The 21,841-nt window shown below is 41.6% G+C and overlaps 1 protein-coding gene across 2 annotated transcripts in view; it reads left to right on the forward strand.

The window, feature by feature from the left end:
• BMPR1B (bone morphogenetic protein receptor type 1B) overlaps positions 1–21,841 on the forward strand; it is a 215,194-nt gene that overhangs the window by 87,233 nt on the left and 106,120 nt on the right. Inside the window, exons 1-2 of one of the 2 annotated variants that reach the window (XM_081925071.1) lie at positions 3,652–3,786; positions 7,404–7,488. The gene's annotated coding sequence lies outside the window, so the exon portion shown is untranslated. Of the gene's footprint in view, positions 1–3,651; positions 3,787–7,403; positions 7,489–21,841 lie in introns of those variants that run through there. The other variant, XM_081925070.1, reaches the window with a different exon arrangement.

Genomic DNA, 21,841 nt, shown 5'->3' on the forward strand with positions numbered 1-21,841 from the left:
CACAGATCCCTTAAATGAAGATTGTCTTGTAAAAGCATGTCTTGTGTATATATTTCTTGGTGGTGAGATATAAAACTTGGCAAAACTTGAATTGCAATGAGAAGGCAGCAAAGAAAACTGAATTATATCTGTTCAAGAACATTGCTACTCTTTAGTGGGTTAACCTGGATTCTGGGTCTTAATTAGTACCTTATTTCAGTCTTGCAAATGAGTCCAACTCTTACTGCCTGACTGGCAGTATGTGCCTAGAAAGAACTTGATGCTAACTGAAATGTTTAGTCTGCTTTTAAGCATTCATAGCATATCATTGTTTCTTTTTCCTCCCTGCCCTCAGCTATGAGTCCAGTGATTTCGCGGCAAAATTATGTAGCTAGGAGAGCAGGCAGGCAGCTTTTGGTGGGCATCAAATCTCCATAATAAAATGAACTACCTGAGGGAGGCTTTGGGTGAAACTGCATCTCTCTCTCTTAAGCACATGAATACAAACACTTAACTGGTGACTTCCAGATTAAAATAGAGGGTCAATGAAGTGGATCTTGCATGTAATCAATGTTCTGATGTCACTTTGCTACGAAATTCCTAATTACCTTTCCCAATGGAGACTATAACTGCCTTGCTATGGGGAAATAGCAGGCACACTTAGCTGTGACTTTCCTAAACCACTTTCCTTACTGCTATTGACCATTTTCACAGAGGATGCTGGTTGCTGTCACATCACATTAAAGAAGGTCATGGAAGGTCTTATGAAAGTCAGTGGGAAAACACAAAACAAGCTTTGCTGTATGCTCCTTGGCCAACCTAACTCAACAATTGGAAAGATATTTGCAGTTCTTGAGTTAGATTGGCATAACATCTATTTCAGCCTGGAAGGACAATTTGCTAAGGCAGTGATGGTGGTTAATCATAGAAGCCACAAGTATGCTTCGCCAACAGCAGCGCTAATTATTTCCCACTGTGGTGATTTCTGATGTGTGAATCCATTAAGAATCTGGCAGCTTTATTGGAGCAGCCCAACTAGGCTAATTCCTGCCAACATAGATGCTGGACTTCGATAAATCTTTAATGTTCTGAGAAGGATGAAAGACTTCTGGGTTGTCTCCACTGCTGCTGTTCTGCTCAAACAACAGCATTCTGCTTACACGACAGAACTTTCCTTCCTCTCCAGCCTTCCTTCAAGAACTTCAGAATCTGCTCCAGAGCATTGGGGAACTCTCTGGGGCAGATGGTGATGCATGTGTGTGGGGAGAAAGAGAGTTCTTTAGCAGCTCATGCAGCATTGGATAAAGTACAACCTTCTATATGTGCAATCAGTAATCATGGAACCACCTCAACATGCTGTTCTTTCAAATATTGCAAATATTATATGTCTTCGATTTCATTGCTGAAATATGATCTAAGTACTGGTAGCACTCTTGCCATTTTTTATTCAGCGTTTGTTAATTTTGCAAGGATGTCGAGGCGAACTGAAAACTCCCAAGCTCAAGAGTTTCCTAGGTTTTCTCTGAAGTTACACTGTACTGATACCATGGCTAAAAAAGCCCAGTGTATTTATTAAGTGTTCAGTCAATAGTTTTGCAGCTAATAATGAATAAGCACCTACAATGATCTGTCAACAGTAGAAGTCTTTTGGAGTCATGTATGATCTTCCTGTCTAGTCCCAGGACTCTAAAGTATTTATTATGTGAAAACAAAGACTCTTAGAGTCAAAGGTAAGCAACTTGGTGCTTAAATAGCAACAGCATGCTCATAAAACGGGAAGGCAGAAAACAGTTAATAATAGTCCTTCAACAGGCTATACTGCATACTGAGATTTACTTGCACCCTTTACCCCTGTAATCCCTTTTTACTGAATGCCACAGTTCCCAATGGCCTTGCTCATAAAGAGTAAGCTCACACATTCCCTATATTTTTCATGCCCTCATTAGTTTGTGAGGAATGTAACACTACTGCACGATCATTTTGTCTAAACAAAGAGCCCAGGGTTTCAGACCCATGGTGTTGAGAGTAGTTTGGGACGTTAAAGATATGCATGGATACAGGAAGTGCGACTCATTTGCACTTCCTGCACTGCACCTATCATTAATGTCCGAAGTTGCTTGGAGTGTAGTGTTTATTATGTTGTGTACTACCAGAAGAGTTTAGGGTTTTGGTGCCCCTAATTTATGTTGGCTTTTAATTTGTGGTATTTTTAAAATATTAGCTTGGGGAGGGGGATACTTCCTAAGGCCCATACATAGTATTCTAAGTGTAGTCACAACATAAATTTGTATAATAACATTATGATGTTGCCAGTTTTAATTTCGAACCCTTTCCTAATGATCTTTAACACAGAACTTTTAACAGCTGCTGCACACAAGCTCAACATTTTAACTGAGGTATTCACTACGACCCCAAGATCGGTGTGAGTGAAGTTAGGATTTCAATATGCATTGCTGTACACTTGCTTATACTGAATCACATTTGCTATTTAAATGTCTCTTTTTGCTTGGCTGTAGTCAAGATTAAGTTCTGAACACATGTAGCTTCCAGTATTTCAGATGCCAAAACTGTAAATCATGCATGCTTTGTGGGGGGTGTTTTTGTGGGTTGTTTTTTTTTTTTTTGGGAGGGCTGGCTGATCACAGAACAGTTTGAGTGCATTTGCTTGCATATGTGAACATTCAATTCCACAATTGGACTGGGTTGACAGACAATGGTAATTGAATGTTTTAATTCCCACCCTGACCATACAGAATGGGCTACATTGTAACTATAACTGAATAAGCAAAATAATTACAGATATTGGTCCTGGGATGATGGAAGGTAGACAGACTCTCTGACAGTCAATAATTGGGGGAAACCTTTATTTTAGTTGCTAGTCATGGTTCAGTATTATATCGTTCATAGAACGTTATGTAATTTGTAGTTAACAGTTTTGAGCCCATTATTCCATCTCTTTAAGACGGCCTTTGCCAATCAGGTTTGAATTGCCACTCCCAGCAGCCTCAGCCAGCACAGATGATGGGTGTTGTAGTCCAAAACATTTGGATGGTACCAGATTGGTGAAGGATGCTTTAACACAGGCATGGCCAAACTTGGCCCGCCAACTATTTTGGGATTACAACTCCCATCATCCCTAGCTAACTGGACCAGTGGTCAGGGATGATGGGAACTGTAGTCCCAAAATGGCTGGAGGGCCAAGTTTGGCCATGCCTGGTTTAAGAGAAGGCATACAGATAAGAACATAGGAACAGTCTGCTGGAACAGGCCTCTGGCCCATCTAGTCTAGTGACCTATTCTCACAGTGGCCACCCAGATTCATGTCAGAAATCCATAAGCAGGATCTGACCACAACAGTGGCATAATGTGGGGGGTGCAGGGGGGGCGGCCGCACCAGGCACATCATCTGGGGGTTAGGGTTAGGGGCGCAAATCCACGGGTTGGGGGCGCAAATTACTTGCCTTGCCCCGGGTGCTGGCAACCCATGCTACGCCACTGGACCACAATAGTAGTTTGTCCCCCACTCCCACGGTTGCCTGCAGCGGGTATTCAGAAGCGTTATTCGCTACGAGCATGAAGGCAGAGCATGCCCAGCATAAGACTCCTGGCTTCCAGAATGATACTGGCCCTGTTGCTGGGGCAACACAGCCAACAGAGAGCCAAGTCCATTAATAAAGGAAAGAGGAAGCAGAAGCCATTCAAAGAAGATGAGAGCGCCTATGAGAAAGAGGCTGAGAACTGGCAGCTTTCAATTGACCCGATCAGGCAGGAGCAGCTTGGAATTTAGGGCTTGTTGACAATAATATTGTAGGTACTGATTGAAATAGTAGAAATAATTGCCTTATGCTACTTCCTCTACATCTTACTTTTGGTTACTGTAGTTTGTTGAGGTGAAGTTACTTTAATATGTTATAGAAAGACTCCCATAAGGTTTATTAATATCACTTCGATATTACAACAACACTTTTACAACGTACCGTAGTTTAGCAAAAAAAATACTTAACCTCTACTGATTCATTCCCGTTGAAGTTTGGAGGAACCAGACAAACTTCAGTGTAAAGGGTTTTTACAGGTGTACCTCCTTGACAAAAACAACAATATGTCAAGAGCATGACACAAATACTTTTCCATGTGATCTACTGCTTATAGTGTCTTACTAGGATAGGGAAGGCTTAGGTTGAAATTACTGCTATCCATGAAGCTTGTTGGGTGACCTTGGGCCAGTCACTCTCTCTTCCACGAACCAACATCAATAAATACAGATAACACACACATATATTAGAGGATTTTAGCCATGTTTTGTCTGTGTGTTGTTGTTTTTTGCACAATGCTTGGATAATTGTTTGATCAAGCAAATAAGAAAAATTCTAAATAATAAAATTTGTATGTGCCCATTTGAACCGCCCTCCCTAAAGAAGCTCTGGCTGACTGGCTGGCAGACTGGCTCATTGTTTCAGCAAGCTTTTGGGAATTGACTGCTTTTAATGAAAGTGCTGGTGCTGTGCTGTTTTTATTGTAATTATTTGTATGGTTTTATTAGAATGTCAATGTTTAATTATTTTTTTTAATGATTCCTTCCCCCCAGCTATGTTTTTAGCTGGTCTTATTTTTATCTGTAAGTTGCCTTGAGTCCCTGCCAGGGAAAAAGGTGGAGTATAAATAAATGAATATTTAACAACAACAACAAGATCCAAGCTCGCAACCTTTTCCAATAGCGTAACTGCCATTCTTTAAAAGGAAAACGCATCCACATGTGTTAGGCAAACATAACTGATTTATGACAAACACTGGTAAGTTTCAAAACAAGTCAGCTTAAAACCATGTGTTACAAATCTGGCTTGTTGTTGAAACTAACCAGAATTTGTTGTAGCTGTGATTCCTGGTTCATTTGTAGCTTGTTGCCCATTTAATGCCATGCTTTAATGTTACTTTAGTGTTGCGAATGCAGGCAGTATCATAACCAGTAAAAAAAAGTTGCTTTCAACTAAACCTGATATGTGTTTTGTTAAGCCCTAAATGGCCTTGGCCCAGTATACCTGAAGGAGCATCTCCACCCCCATCACTCAGCCTGGCTATTGAGGTCCTCCTCTGAGGGACTTCTGGTGGTTTCCTCCCTGTGAGAAGTGAGGTTACAGGGAACCAGGCAGAGGCCCTTCTCGGTAGTGGCACCCGTCCTGTCGAATGCCCTCCCATCAGATGTCAAGGAAATAAATTACCTGACTTTTAGAAAACATCTGAAGGCAACCCTGTTTAGGGAAGTTTTTAATGTTTGATGTATTTATATTTATCGTGTTTTTAATATTCTATTGGGAACCACCCAGAGTGGCTGGGAAAACCCAGCCAGATGGGTGGGGTATAAATAATTTATTGTTGTTGTTGTTGTTGTTGTTGTTGTTTTGTTGTTATATTAAAAATGTAGCCTGTGATAAATGTATTATTTACATTCTTAGTCTTATGGTTGCTTTCCAGTGGAGCCATTGAGTAGTATTCAAAGATGAATTTGAATAATTCATAAATAATGTGTTAATTATTGGAACTCGTTAGAAGATTGCCAATTACTATAAACCACTAACGAGCTAATTGCAATGCAAAAGTAAACAGAAATGTTGCCAATGCTGCCTTCAGTGAAAGCAAGGCCTACTTAGGATGTTATTTTTGGCAGCAGAGAAACCCTGTTCACAGTTTAGAAAATTCTATTAGAAGCATTTTTCCACCCCATCCCTAATCTCGGCCAGGGATTGCCAACATTATACTGCCCTGATGTTGCTGGATTCCAGCTGTCATCAGTCTGAGCCAAGATGGCCAATGGTCAGGGATGATGTGAGTTGTAGCACAGTACCATCTGGAGGACCATGGGCTCCCTTCCCCAATGTGAATTGACCCAAATAATTCCCTCTGTATGCAGGAGATACATGCTTTAGATACAAAAGGTCCCAGATTCCATCCTTGGCATCTCCAGTTAAAAAATGATCAGCTAGGAGGTGAAAGAGATCTCTGACAGACACTGCAGGATCTCTGCCAAGAAGAACTGAAACAAGATGAAACAAAAGCCTGGCTCTGTACAAGACAGCTTCAGTACATTGACCCCTGAATCCTTTCCTGCACGGGGAGAAATAGGGGATGCGTGTGTCTTGCAGTTTCAGAGTAACTGCAAGATGTTTCACTCAGTCTGACCACATCATGGAACAAATGGAGGCATTCCCATTCCTAAACTGCAAGGGGTTATGGCCCTTGCAGCCCCTTCCAACTCTACAAATATGTGATTCTGTGAAGCCAGGTCACTGCACAAAAAACCATGTAGATTTGCAGGACAGGTTTATGTGATGGTAATGGAAATCACTGGAAGCACTGGGCCAGACTGGTAGATTTCAATCATATACACCAACAAGGTGCCTTCTACAACTCCCATCATGCTTGATCATTGGCCTCACCGGTTGGGCATCATGGGAGTTGTAGTCAACAGTTTCTGGAGGGTGCAATCCCTGATATGCATGCTTAACCTGGAATTAAATCCCATTGAATTAATCTGTCAGTTTTCCAAATTCAATCTGCATTTTTGTCTGTCTTGTTACGCAGTTAGCACTTCCTATTATCCAGTCTTCCCTAGCTCTAAATGCTTTGGGTTTCTGTGGCTGATATTCTTAAATATGGTTGCACTGGATTCGTTACCAAGTCTATTCTATTCTCTTTAATTGTGTCTTGCTGCCATTCAGAAAGTCTGCATGCTCTTTAAAACACTTAGGAAGCACATTTTTTACTCTTTAAGAAGCTGCTTTTAAAGAATGCTCTTCCAGAAATTTTTTGACATCCATATTATACAGTAATTAAATTTAATGATCCTAATTGAATAATATTTAGATATGTAAAGCCATAAAGGGGGTTGGAGATCAGGCAATTTAGCCAAAACAAAGGTAGTTGTTCCCTCCTCCTTTTCCCCTTCCTCCTTCCTCCGGCTTTTCCACCTGCTTGGAGAAAGCTCTGTTTCTTCAGACAAGCCTCATAATTACCCTTCTGTGCCTGATCTGAGCCTCCAGGAAAGGCCCACAGCATCTGTAAAGCTGGCAGCAAAATGGTATTTCCAGGCAGGCAAAGAGCTGCAGGGTAGGAGCCAATTCATGGCTTTGTCTGAGCAGCTGAGGACTCCAGCCCAGTAATACCATGGTGTACAGTAACACAGACCTGTGCCATGAGCAAGTAAAGGAGCAGGCCAGTGTCGGGGCCAATATTTATAGACCACTACGTAGCAATTCTAGAAAGTGGGAGTGAGAGAGAGAGAGAGGGAGAGAAAGACATATGCAGAAGGGAAATAAGAGTAAGCATGGGCTGAAAGGAAGCTTAGATTTGCAGCAGAGTTTTGCATTTCTCTTGCAATTAATTTTATTTACAAATGCAAGCATCTAAGTGTTGTTGTTTTCACTTACCAGGTTTAAACTGCTTTTCAATGGTGAATCATAGCAGTCTTGCTCCAATGACGAAGGAGAATTCTGGGGTAAAGGAAGGATTCTAAAGGTATGTAACTGCTCTTTCAGTTTCACCTTTCACATCGCCTCGCTGCATGCTGTGCCCTTTTGAGAGCTGTGCAGCCATAAGCAGAAGCCCTGTGGTCAGTGGCTTCTGCTGTCCGTTGAGTTACAACTGTTGTTGTGAGTGTGGCTGCCTTTGCAAATAAATCATATGAAGATGGAGAAACCTTAGTTGTGCACTCATTAAGGCACTTGAAAAGAGGACATGTCTCCATGTCATGAGTGAAAGCACTCATCTTTTAAAAACACACATTTACTTATGTGTACTTTGCAATTTTCTGCTTTCAAGTATCCATCTTGACAAGTCATTTACCTGAATATGCGTGGGTGCACCTGCAAGTAGTTTATATACATCTTCTAACACCTCTTTTAAACAGTCTAGAGTCGAAATGAAAAGAAAAAAAGGGTGGGAGTCAATGTCTGCATGCTTGTAGTATTCAGACTACCGGTATATGTGTTGGTGGCCTCTTTGCTTTATAATGTATGTGCTGTGTAGGTCTGATTTCTATTGCTGATGTGACACAGGTAAGGTACTGTACGGCGCTAAACCTTTATCTATCTGCAGTATTCTCACCAGGTACTTTTCTTCTCGCCAAACTCCAGTAAATTCACAGTAGGTAGAAACATGTCGGTGAGAGATCTTCAAAGAAGTAAGTGATGGATTCAAGGAGGGTTCTGGTTCTCCTTTTCCTTTAAAGTTCAGACACATACCTCCCCATTTTCATACATGAGTGGGGTGAAACCAGGTTTAAACAAATGAGTCTCCTTTTGCCATGTGTGGTTTCTGCTGCCTTGTGCTGTCTGCCAAGCCTGCTTGTACAATTTGACACTGCAGGAGTGGGAGAACAGCCGATAGCAAAGGTCTTTGCAGGACATAAAACGTGTGTGTTTTTCAGGATTATGCAACGAATATGCATTTCTAGGCTAATAGAAGGAAATTAAATTTCATATACAGTATAGTGCATGTGTACTTATAACCTTCGGAATCCGTTTACCGTGCATGCAGTTTCTGTGTACTTTATTCAGGGTATACATTAGAAAAAACCAGAATGAAATAATACTTGGGAAAGGGGGTGTGTGATTATTTTAAAGGCTTTTCCTTCCAGCAACAGCATGCTTAAGTATAGAAAATGCTTTTTTAAAAGGAATAATATACTTTTGAGGAAACTTGTTTTCAGTTTCCATTTGTCACAGCACATATTTGTTTCTTTAAGGAGGAGAAGCAGAAGTGATTAGAACTTGTTGTTTTCATTATTCTGCTATACGTAGCCAAAGGGAAGCTTGTGTATTTTCCCTGTTGGAAATGTGCATCATGCCCAGTTTCAGGCAATGTGGTTCCCGCATCTGAAAGGTGGTGCTATTTACTATATTTCAAATCTCACATAGATGTGATAAACTTAGGACCAAATGTTAACTAGTTTTAACACCACTGCTGGAAGGGAAAAGTAAAAGCCCATCTCCACGTTCGCTCCGTTCCGGTTACTGATCACATCCACCCACACTCACCGGCTGATGCAATTTGCACTTAAATAAAACAAAACCCCTGCATGCTAAATGTAGACATCATTTATAGTTTAGCCCTTGGTAGCTCACCTCAGGCAAGCTATAATTGATAAACCAAAGCTGGACTTGGACAGTTCAAACAGAAAATGCTTGTAGTGCAAAGTGGGAATAGGTTGGGGATTATGAACTCAGGACAGGGAAATGTCTACCCTATTTTGTTGGGCGAAGGGCTTCAGCAAGTTTGGCATCAAGTGATTGTGAACAGAGCTACAGTGACTGTACCTAGTAAAAGCAGGATCGATGAATGCAATTCAGTTATTGAATAAAGTATTTGTTTATATTTTCCTAAGTTTATGAATGCAGAATGATGTTGGGTCTCGCAATATTGAGCGCATTGGTGGATATCCTATAATTAGAGGACTTCTCTTGTTTTGTTTTGCTATACTTACATTATAGAATGTTTTAGTGATTGTATGCATACTAGAAATGAGAGCTGCATTTCTTGTGCTTATTTTGTTTTATTGTTTTGGTGTTCCGATATTGATTGATATTAGGATTATGACTGATTCACATACACAAAACAAAAAAAATTCCTTCCAGTAGCACCTTAAAGACCAACTAAGTTAGTTCTTGGTATGAGCTTTCGTGTGCATGCACACTTCTTCAGATACACTGAAACAGAAGTTTCCAGACCCTTCTATATAGTGAGAAGGTGGGGAGGGGTATTACTCAGAAGGGTGGTGGGAATGGGTGATTGGCAGATAGCTGTGATGATCCTGTTGACGACTCTTAACGACTGCAATAGGTCTTACAAGAAAAAGCAAGGGGTGAGAAGGTGAAAAGTGGCTTTGTCATGTATAATGAGATAAGAATCCAATGTCTTTGTTCAGGCCAGGTTTCTCCATGGTTTTAAGTTTGGTGATAAGTTGCAATTCAGCAGCTTCTCTTTCCAGTCTATTTCTGAAATTCCTTTGTAGTAAAACAGCTACTTTGAGATCTTGTATAGAATGTCCTGGGAGATTGAAGTGTTCTCCTACTGGTTTCTCTGTTTTGTGATTCCTGATGTCCGATTTATGTCCGTTTATTCTTTGGCGTAAGGTCTGGCCTGTTTGTCCAATATAGAGAGCTGAAGGACACTGTTGGCATTTGATGGCATATACAATGTTAGACGATGAGCAATTAAATAGTCCTGAGATGGTATGTGTGATGTTGTTGGGGCCAGTAATGGTGTTGTCTGGGTGTATGTAGCAGCAAAGTTGGCATCTGGGTTTATTGCAGGCTCTGGTGCCAGTGTCCGTGTTAGGTCTGGTTGTAGTATTATTGTGGGTTAGGAGTTGTTTGAGATTGGGTGGCTGTCTTACGCCAGACCTTACGCCAAAGAATAAACTGACTATGACTATGGCAGACCAACGCGGCTACCTATTTGTAACTCACATACACAAATGCATATTCACATACATAGGTTGTTGACAATACTAAATACACAAAATAAATTATTCCATGCCATGCCAGTTGTAGACTATAATCTGTGCAGATTAAAGTGAGCTGATATGTGGGCTGGAGAAGAGAACAACAAAATGTTCACCCTGGATCACTGGCCGGAGTGAGGGGGTGATAACTAGTTAGTTTGGTCTGATAAGAAAGATTCCATGTAGTGAAGGCTATTTTTATCTGTAAATTGAGATTTAAGAAACCTCAAACCAGACTGTTCAAATGATGCTGCTTCTGTTGTCACTGTGCATATTTGCCCACTCCATAGCTCTAAGGCTAGAGCTGGTAAGTATGCCTTTCCTTAATTTTGTGCCTGTCATTTGCACTGCATGCAAGTGTTGCTTAGTTTTAAGAAAGGAAGGGAGATTAAATATTTCTTTTCTAAGGGTCTGTAAGGCTGCATTCGCATGGCAATTTATTCTGTTTTCATGACTTTCCCCTAGCTGTTAAGTCAGGCATTATATTTGATCTTTAACGTGACACAAAAGCCACCTCTGTTCGCTTTTGAAATACTGTCCAATCTGTTTGCTTCTCAAGGTGCAGCATAGGTGAGTGAGGAAGGAGCGGGGTTTTTATGTTCTTCAGGTGTTCAGTTCACACAGCAACCAGGAAGACAGAATTGGCAGGGCAGCTTTTCTCCTTTAAAGTGTGAGTACCCTGGTGAGGCTAGGGCTTAGGCTTGTTTATGATAAATCACCCCTTGAGAACAGCCTTCTCTCTCAGCAGGGGTCTAGCTATACTAATTTTTCTATATCCTTCATGGTCCAGATCATGTTACCATAAGACCATATGTCAGCATATCCTTTGTTTGGTGCCAGAGCACTGAGGCAGGAACTTTTGTTGAAAACTGAAATAATCCAGCGAATTGCCACTATTTATTATTGCATAGCACCCTACTCTCTGAAGTCTAAAGTGTAAAGTATGACTTTTAATTAACAAGCACATTGTCCCTGTGCCTCGACTTGGAAAATTGCATATCAGCATCCATAATGGTTAGCTGGCTATGCCTACCTTCCCAGTGATTATATAATGCCCTTAGCCTTCTCAGCTGTCATTTTTTGGGGGGTTTTCTAAACTGCATTGCTAATTAACAAGCTATGACAAACAACCAAATATAGTTGTGTGCTGTTAATACAAGAAATGCCTGTATTCCATTTTGTGCCTTCCTATCTCAGTCACCTGCATGGCTATTGACATTTACTAATCTTTTGAAACGTGATTTACATGTTTATTGTCGGCACTCTGCTGGTAAATCAAGTTTGGCAAGTCAAGTGGTCGGCTGGAGGAAGCAGAGTGACCTGGGACACAGAGTTCTGCTAAAACCTTTTGAAGGCTATTGAATCTACCCCCAGCCTGCCCCCAGATTTATAATGAATCTCATTACAAAGTGAACAACCTGGTTAGCTATTAATGGGAAGCCTTTGAGGAATCGAGAGCTCCTTCTTTGGATCTAGGTTGTGAAATACAGTAGCTAAAGGAATAGCTAAATGAAGAATGGAAAGGGTGGTATGAGTGGGGAGGGAGAAGAAGCAGAAATAAGTATGTGTCTTAAAGGAGGAGGTGCTGCCATTTTCTCCTTTGTTAATTAAAATTTAGGGAGGTAGTGCTCATGGAGTTAATTTCTCTCTTCAGACAAGGTTTCTGAAAATAGTGGGCTGTTGTTGTTTTAGATAATACTGAGTTTTTTTAGATGGGGTAATATTGGATTTGATACTCTGCTGATTATTTCATGCCACAAAAGGGGCATGCAAGAAACAGGCCAATGGGCACCATGTTGGAAATACCTTTGGGTTAAGCCACCTGGAGCCTATCTGTTCTGCAGGAACATTTTGTGTGGTGTTTCCTTTTCATCTCATTGGAGCCTCCTTTCATCTCAACCATGTATAGTTAAACATCTGTCAGTGATGACAGATGGGGGATGTTCCCAAGGGCAGCCTATTAGTCTAGAATCCCTATGAAGGTTCCTTGCTTTAAAAATAATATACCCAGATGGGGGAACATCGCGGCAGGGCAGTTTCAAACAAATATGTTCTCTCCCAAGCCCACATTCCCAGCGTGTTTGCACTTCTGTCTCAGTGGTGTCTATGCTGGCTTGGTCATGTCTACAGGATGGAACATGGCAGGATCCTCAAGGACGTGCTCTATGTGGGGCTGGCTTGAGGCACCAGACCCATTGGCAGACCAATATTGCATTGCAAAGGTGTCTGTAAAAGTAACATGGAGGTTGGCAGCTTCAACCCTTGCAGACAACCAGGGTGCCTGGAGACAGATAGTCAGGTCATGTATCCATCAGCAGTGACCAGAGGAGGAATGACTACTGGGAGGAGTGCAGAGAGAAGAGATGCCGTGGTGCATCTGCAACAGCACAACCACATGCTTTCATCGGCCCCTGCTGCAACAAAACATGTCTCTCCCGTATTAGTCCCTACCGCTGCAGCAACAAGTTGACTTAACCACCAAAGGCACACTCCTCCATTGCCTCCCAAAACAGACGGATGCCAACAACAACAGATGGGGGTTGGCAGCAACCCCACAAACCATAGATTAAATTTCAATGTCATTTAATTCTATTATATTTTATATGTACCCCACCTTTCCTCCTGGGACCTCAAGGCTCTTCCTCTCCCCATTTCCTCCTCCCCATTTCCTTCCTCCTAACTATGGTAACTGGCCCATAGTTACCTAAATAGCTTCCTGTTTCTGTAGGGATTTGAACCCAGGTCTCACAGCTTCTAGCCCAAGCCACTATGCATTAAGGCCCACTGGTGCTTGGTGGCAGAGAGACAGAGCATAGTCTTTCAGGACCTGGTGTTCATCAATCAAAATGATCTTGGGAGACAGGAATAGGAAAGACCGCTCCCTCTGGGCCCTTGGGGAGCTTTCCTGTCAGTTAGTTAGATGGATGAATGGTCAGTCTAGATAGATGAATAGGCTGACTCAGTACAAGGGAGTCCCTTATATCCAGTCTGGTCATGGGTGGGTGGGTGGAGGGCTAGAATTCATGACTGGCTCCAAATGTTCTCTGTTTTGGTTTTTAAATCCTCTTCTGCCTCCTAGCCCACCCATGGCCATCCTGGTGGCTTAACAAATCAATACCAGTGCGAAAGCAAAATGCCATCACCAACAGAATGCTGCCTTTGCTGTTTAGCACAAGTCCAGCTCAAGCGTTGCTATGTAAGACCTCTAGCATCTTGATCATGTAGACTTCAATGGTGATCCACAAAGCTTCTTCGTGAGCCTACATGGGCTTTCATGAGTGCTGTGGTTCCTCTTACCTCACCTCTTAACAGTGGCTTTCCATCTCTGCAAGATCATTTAGTTTTAAGAGCAGTGTGTCATGTGACCAAGTGGATGTGTCATTGGGGTTTCAACTCAGGGATGTGCTTGTGGATCTCCTTGCATGCCCCTCTATTTTGCTGTTTTACTTTGTCTTGCATTTTGCTTCTGCCGCTTTTCAAATGAGATTTTGATGGAGACTGAATATGCTTCGGATTGTAGGCTAACTTTAAAACCAAAATAATTTTTCGACTTGGTGACATTTCTCTGACCCTCCTGAAAACAAAAATATGATTAAGCAAAGTGTATACATTTATTTGTGGCTTAAACAAATTCTGCATACTCCCTCTTGTGGCTAGAATTAGAAAAGGAAACTATGTCTTTTTATTTTTGTAAACCCAGGAGTAAAAAAAAAAAAAAAAATCGAAAGCAGCAGTTTTTCTAAGCCCCTTGGCCTTTTACCATTGTGGATATACTAGTCATTATGGGAATCTTGACAAAGAAAAATACTTTTTGGGTGGTGAGCAGGAGACACATTGCCAGGCCGCTTGTATCTTGTGCTTGTAATAACCTACATAAAAATCATTCCTAATTACATATACAAATGGGGTAGCTCTGTTCGTCTGTTGCAGAAAAAGCAACACTGGGTTTTGTGGCATGATCACATTTGTGATGGCACAAGCTTTGTGGACTAGAATAAAGTAAACTGTAGTTTGCAAAAATGTTATAGCCTAATAAATTTGTTAGTCTTTAAGGTGCCGCATAACGCTACGTTCTTAACAGATAAAAGCAACCTTAGATCAGACGAATGTCTTTTAGGGTTTTGACTTTTTTTTACAAAACCAACACTTATTGTTATCCATTCATTTTTGGAGGAGTACGGGGGGGGGGGAAATATTTTCATGCCCACCTTCTTCAAAAGTTTGAGAGAAATTGCCGTATCAAAAATCTAAAAATAAGCCTTAAAGTATATAATGCATGGATTAATAAGATAAAACTTTGTCCCAAATTAATGTTCAGAGAATAATTAGGTGCTTGGATACATTTGCACTGGCTGTTTGGTGCTGGCTTAATTCTGAATCTTACTAGTACTGCGTTATTGTGTCAAACCAGCAGAGATGCCATGTTGAAATGCTGCAGGATGATCTACTAGAAGCACAATAGAGCAGGTCTGGGGAACCTTTGGCTCTCCAGATGTTGCCGAACTGCAACTTCCATGCACTCTGGCAAGCACTGCCAACAACTGGGGATGATGGGAGTTGTAGTTCAGCGACATCTGAAGGGCCAAAGGTTCCTAATACCTGCAACAAGTAGTGTCACTTGTTCAGACTGCATTATTGCTTCTGGTCTCTTGGTGCACTAAGCAGAGAAACTTTAAAATGCAGCATTTTCCATACTCCCTTCTTCAATACATGGAAACATAAGGTTACTTTTCATCTAAGCCTGAAGAAAATAATTTCATCTCTACTTTAGTTAATGTTAATTGAATTACAAAAAAAAGTCGTAATTTGCTGAAGTTAATGCTGTTTAAAAAAGCAGCTGTAATCAAAACCAGGAGTAGCTTCCTCTATCAGTTCAGTTTTTGTCCTTAATTACGGTCTTTGGCAAACAGTGCTGGTGCCATTTTTAAAAACTAGATTTGTATGTATTCATTTAACAATATTTGTGTACAATTTAATTTTTAAAAACTCTTCTAAACAGTTTACATAAAACAGTGTATAAAATATTCATAAGAAAATACCAATAAAGCAAAGGTAGAAATAATAAAAAGAAAACTCAGTGGATTAAAAAAATCTAATATACATCACAAAATTACATGTCTAGGACTCAGTGTTTCCCAACCTTGTGCCTCCAGATGTTTTTGGCCTACAACTCCCATCATCCCTAGCTAGCAAGACCAGTGGTCAGGGATGATGGGAATTGTAGTTCAAAAACAGCTGGAGGCACAAGGTTGGGAAACACTAGTCTAGGTAAGCTTGTCTGAACAAATAGGGTTTTAACAGGTGTCAGGAACAGTATATCCCACTATTCCTCCAAGGAACTGAAGATGGTGTGCACATTTCCTGTCGCTTCCACCCCAATTTTTTAACCTTGCAACAACAGTGGAACAGTCCCCCTTGGGAGGTTGTGGACTCTCTTTCCTTGGAGGGCTTTAAACAGAGGTTGGGTGACCATCTGCCATTGACGTTTTAACTGAGATTCCTGCATTGCAGGAGGTTAGACTTGATTACCTTTGGAGTCCCTTCCAATACTACCATTCTATGAACCCTGTGAAATATGTTAGGATCAGAGAGGGTGACTGTCCCAAGGTGCTTCAGGGCCGAGTGGATATCAGAATCAAATACTCGAGCCCACTGATCTTCAGCTGGCAGGTTGCAGCCTGATCCAAGGTGGGTCACAGCAGGAGAACCACCAACAGGCAAATGTATGACAAAAGATTAAGAAATGGGTCCCCAAATTCATGTCTGGGTTAAAAGTGGGTCTTTGGTCTGAAAAGGTTGAAGGCACCTGCTGTAACATGGTTAACGTAGCTTTGGAGATGGCCTGATTCCTTTGGAAATGGCATGATTCCCTGAGTATAGTCTATTGTTAGTGAGGATTTTTACTCTGGTTGGTTTTGTGGCAAGTGTATCAAGGTTTTCTGTTGCCAGAGCCAAACATCTTTCAGCGTTCTCCTATGTCAGCCTTGCGTCTCTGGAGTCTAGACAGAGATCATGTCATTGTGATCAGGCAGGGGTTAAGTATAGAAGGGCTGTCACATCTCAATCCATCCAGTGCATTGTCCTGAACTTTTAGTCAAAGTTGGCTGTTCTGGGGTTGTTGTTTTTTGCAAAATAAATGTTAATAGCTGTTGCCTCCCACAGACTCCAGGTGAACTTAGATGGGGCAGCAGTTAAAAGAGCCACCACTTAACTTGAGAAAGTTTACCCTTGGACTCATTGCAAGACAGTTATTGAACTCCCTTTAATGCCATTTTTCAGATAATTGAGCTTGAAGGATAAGGCAGAGAAATTGACATAGCCTATCCAGCACCTGCTTGTATAATTTTATCCCCCAAACCTCAGTTTTGCTTCTGCTTCCCTGCTTCTCCTCTCTCTCTTCTGCTGGGTTTCTTTGCCTTAGATTGGGGTCAGCAAGGTTTATCTTGCCTGGGCCAGATTGGTCCCATGGAAATCCCTCCGTGGGCCAGATCGTGCGCACACCTGTAATTTTCAGTATCTGCACATGCGCAGATGCAATTTTCAGCACCACGGAAGCGAGGCCCGTTTAGCCATAGCTGTCAATTTTAAGATTTAAAAATAAGGGATCAGCAGTCTCGAAAATAAGGGATCAGCAGCCTCACCTGTCCCAGGGACAGTCTATGGGATATCTAACAATCCAGGATAGCAGCGGGAAACGGCACTGGAATAAGGGAATTTCCCACAAAAAAAGGGAAGGTTGCCAGCTATGCATTTAGCGCAGTGCGCGAGCGAGCAGCTCGGTTTGGGGCGGCTTGTGGGTCAGTCAAACAACCTCCACAGGCCACTTCCAGCCCATGGGCCTTAGGTTGCTGACCCCTGCCTTAATGACCACCACCTGCTTACCTGCCTTTGGCATCTGCTTCTGGCCCCTCAGTCTTTCACTGCTGCTTTAGAAACTGATCTTCTGCCTGACTTGAGTCTGCTCTTGCTTCTGGCCATTTGATCTTCTGCTGTCTGGTCTGACCCCTGACCTCCAGCCTTTCCAGTGACCATGCCTGTTGCTCTTCTGGTCCTGTCCTCCACACCTGAACTGCATCTCAGCTTCACCCAGTCTCAGAGCTAGGCCAGAGCCAGACATATAGGGGCAAGGGAGTTAAACCATAGGCATCACTGAAGAGGTTACCTTTAAGGAAAAGACAGTGTTGTTCTAAGTCTAGGGGGCAGCAAGGTAGTTTGGGCAGGATCATTTAAGGGAGCAGGAGTGTTTATAGCAGCTGGTGTTGGTAGAATTGGAAGTAGCAAAAAGAAAAGTTGTTTCTGCAAAGCACAGTGTTGAACTTGGATAATTCAGTTTGAAGCCCTTGTAGGATGTATTTGCTTCTGTCTATTAAAATATCTCTCTGTTGACAGCTGTTGCTGGATTCTGTTTCTGCTTATTAGAATCAGCCACCACACACACACACACACACACACACACACACAGTGCATTTGAGTTTCATTTGATATAGTGGTTATGCTGGCAATTACTGGCATAAATCTGATCATACACAGGTATTGCAAGGTCGCTATAGGAGCCAAGTTGTTGTTTAATACATCAGGACAGAAAAGGCTAAGTTTAAATTAGAACAATTCTAGGTACGGTGTATTTTTCATGGTACAGTATATATACTATCTGTCTGCCAGTGACTATGCTGCAAATGCAATATGGTTTTGTTTTGTTTTTAATTCAAGGCTATCATAAATCATGTGTAATAAAGAGACCCGATGCTTAAAGGATTATCTTCTCTCAGTACTACATCTGGCTGCTTTAGTAACAAACATATGCTGAACTATTCAGAGGAATGGCATGATGATAATTTTAAGGCCATCTCAATATTTGAAACCTTTTCTCCATTGTTTTCTATATTACTTGTATAAACTAATATAATACTCTGAATGTATTTCCTATCTAGAGGCATCTGGCAAGGAGTCTCCAGGTGCTCCATTTTTATCCCCAGTGAACAGCTGGGTGAAATTCTATTATTTATTTTTATTCTGCTCTTCAGCAAAAACAAAAAACAAACAAACTCCCAGAACAGCAAATTCCATATCCTTCCCCCCACTCCCCAACTGTCAATGTATATTGACAGGCCCCACTATACATAATAAGCATACTGCAATATAACCAGAAGAAATGTTGCATTATTTGAGATATTTCTTTTTGCCACAGCCAAGCAGGAAGTTCTAGTGTGCGATTCCCATTGAAAGGAATGGAACTGTGCTAGCATTTGCCATTAAGTTTTAACATTTCACTTCTCCCTTAGGGGGAGTGAAAAGGCTACAATCTCCTCTCCAGTAGCCTGCTTGTTTGCCCAGTTTTGCTCAACCTTGGTTTGGCTTAGCTGTAGGTCTCAACAAGGTCAGTGTAAGCATCCAAGGCTTTAAAAGAGGATTAGAGAAATTCAAGGAGAAGAAGGCTATGAACACCTACTAGGCACAAGGTCTGTGTTTTACCTCCACTGTAAGAGGCAGCATGCACCTGAATATCAGTGGCTGGAAGTTACAGGTGGGCAGAGTGCTCTTGCTTGTGGGGGCTTCCCAAAGGTATCTGGTTGGCCACTGTGAGAACAGGATTCTACATAAGCCCTTAGCATGAATAAACAGGTTCTTCTTACATTCTTTTGCTACTGTGCCATTCTGAGCAAAGCCATGGCTTGGCTTAGCGTATCTTCAAAACCTAAGCTTGTGGTTTAGCTCTACAGACTAATCATTGTCTGCAACCAAGGAAACCCAGCCATATGGGCGGGGTATAAATAATAAATTATTATTATATATGTTTGTCCTATGGTGTATGGCTCATGACTATGAGCCTGGGTATGGATTACACACTGGGCTAAGATATCTCTTAGCAATATACTTTCTCAGAGCCCATATTCTCACAAATTCATCCTAAACCTTGGCTGGCTTGGTGTGACGTGTAAACCAGGACAGATTTGCCATGGCAGCCAGTCTGATAATTGGTGAATACTGCACATGGCCGGTGCTCCTTCACATTTTTAACAACCTATCAGTGGAGAGGGGGTTTCTATTTGTTGCATGCCAGCTGCATTGACCTAGAAGAGAAAATGAAGATGGTACCTACAATTCAAATTCTACAATAGCTGTCTGGAAACAATCTATAAAAGTTTCCAGTGTTCTGTCACACCTTTGTATGACCAAGAAACAGAAGCCAGACTGGAGCTATGCAGGTAGCATCAGGCTTTATTCTTCGAGTGGCTTATTAGTGGAAAGTATAAGCTTCGACAGGGACGCGGGTGATGCTGTGGGATAAACTACAGAGCCTAGGACTTGCTGATCAGAAGGTTGGCGATTCGAATCCCTGTGACTGGGTGAGCTCCCGTTGCTCAGTCCCTGCTCCTGCCAACCTAGCAGTTTGAAAGCACGTCAAAGTGCAAGTAGATAAATAGGTACCGCTCTAGCGGGAAGGTAAACAGTGTTTCCGTGTGCTGCTCTGGTTTGCCAGAAGCGGCTTAGTCATGCTGGCCACATGACCCGCAAGCTGCACGCTGGCTCCCTCGGCCAATAAAGCGAGATTAGCGCCACAACCCCAGAGTCAGTTACGACTGGACCTAATGGTCAGAGGTCCCTTTACCTTTTACCTTTTAAGAGGGGACAGCAGGGACATTCATACTGGTGGTTGACCCCCCCCCCCCCCGCCCAGGTTTTCTATGTAAGTAAATTGTTGCCATTCACTCCGATAGGGGGGAAGTAAAATGATGCACTGTTGCAATGAGGGCAAAACATTCACCCCAATACTCAGTGCCCGGATGCTCCCAATATGGTAGGTTTAGTCGAGCAGGGGTTCCATGTGCAGACCATTCAGAAATACCCTGCAGCTTCCCTACGCTGGCAACTTGCAGTACAGTGGTACCTCGCAAGACGAATGCCTCGTAAGAAGAAAAACTCGCAAGACGAAAGAGTTTTTCGTTTTTTGAGTTGCTTCAGAAGACAAATTTCCCTATGGGCTTGCTTCACAAGACGAAAACGTTTCCTTTTTCTTAAAACCGTTAATACCCAATGCATTCCTATGGGAATCCGTGCTTCGCAAGACAAAAAATTCGCAAGACGAAAAAACTCGCAGAACGAATTAATTTCGTCTTGCGAGGTACCACTGTACATGCATCCTTTCTGCACACATACCACACCTCTTCAAATGACGGGCATTTTGCATTAATGCATTGGGCCATTAGGTTTCTTGTTTGCGATTGCATTGGTGTGACAGTTTAATGTCCTTTCTCTAAGAACTTGTGTGCTGGCACAGCAAGTCTTAAAATGGGCTACAGGCTATGGGATTTTACAGGCTGTTGAGTTTGACACAAACCTACAGCCAAAACAAATATTTTCAACCTCTGCCTGGGCTCCTATTGCAATATACAGATCAATGTGGGATTTGAAGTCATCGTTAGCTATTGAAGGGTAGTGAGAGTGTGTAAACACTTACAAATCCTTCTCCCCACCATTGAAGAAGGAAAGCCATTTGGCAGGGATGCAAAGCTTTCACCCATTAGAGTTTTAACAGCTGCTGAAGGTTTGTTTCACCATGAAGAAAATAATTGGTTGCAAATTTATATAATTAGCAGAGCATTTTTTAAAAAATGGTGTGCCTAATTAAACTTTTAATAACACTTGCATCACATAGCTACTGTTGAAGCAAGTGAGCTAGAAAATGGTTGTTGGGTTTTTTTAAAAAAAGTTAATTTTTTAATTAAAGTTTTACATAATACGATAAAATAATAGCTACACAAACTAAAAAAAACAGAGCAAACATAATAAAAGAAAGAAGAAGAAAAAGGAAAAGAGAGAGAGAAGAAGAAAATGAAAGAAAGAGGAAAAAACAAAGGGGAAATGAACATTAGAGATGGAGAAAATGAGCTTCTAATTTTCCATTTGCCGGTTACATTAAGAGAAAGATTATTTAAGACATACAGTCCATGTTAATATCCGTATTCTTCGCTTTCTGTTAAACCATATTTGTCTTCAGCCTGTGTGTCTCAGAATCATTCATTTATTCTTACAACGAAAAGTCCAAGAGGGATTCCCAAATTGTTGTTAGTTGATCTGTGCCTATTTGCTTAATCACCGACATCATTTTGCTCTTTTAAAAATGTGGACCTAAGTTTAAGATGTTACCTTTATTGCAATAACACATACAGTATGTGGAACTGTTCTGTTAATGACAAATAAATTGACCTAAGTAAAACCTGTGCCTTTTCTGAAGGAAAACGCTTCTAGAACTGATTGTTTTTAACAAGTTGCCTGTTGCAGATGAGTTTGGGGGATGACCAATGCCTTTAAATGTGACAGTGGAGTAAATTCTGAAAAGAGGCGACACCAATTACCGAAGACTGT

This window comes from Podarcis melisellensis (assembly GCF_964234715.1).
Source record: "Podarcis melisellensis genome assembly, chromosome: 9".
Taxonomy (NCBI): Eukaryota; Metazoa; Chordata; class Lepidosauria; order Squamata; family Lacertidae; genus Podarcis; species Podarcis melisellensis.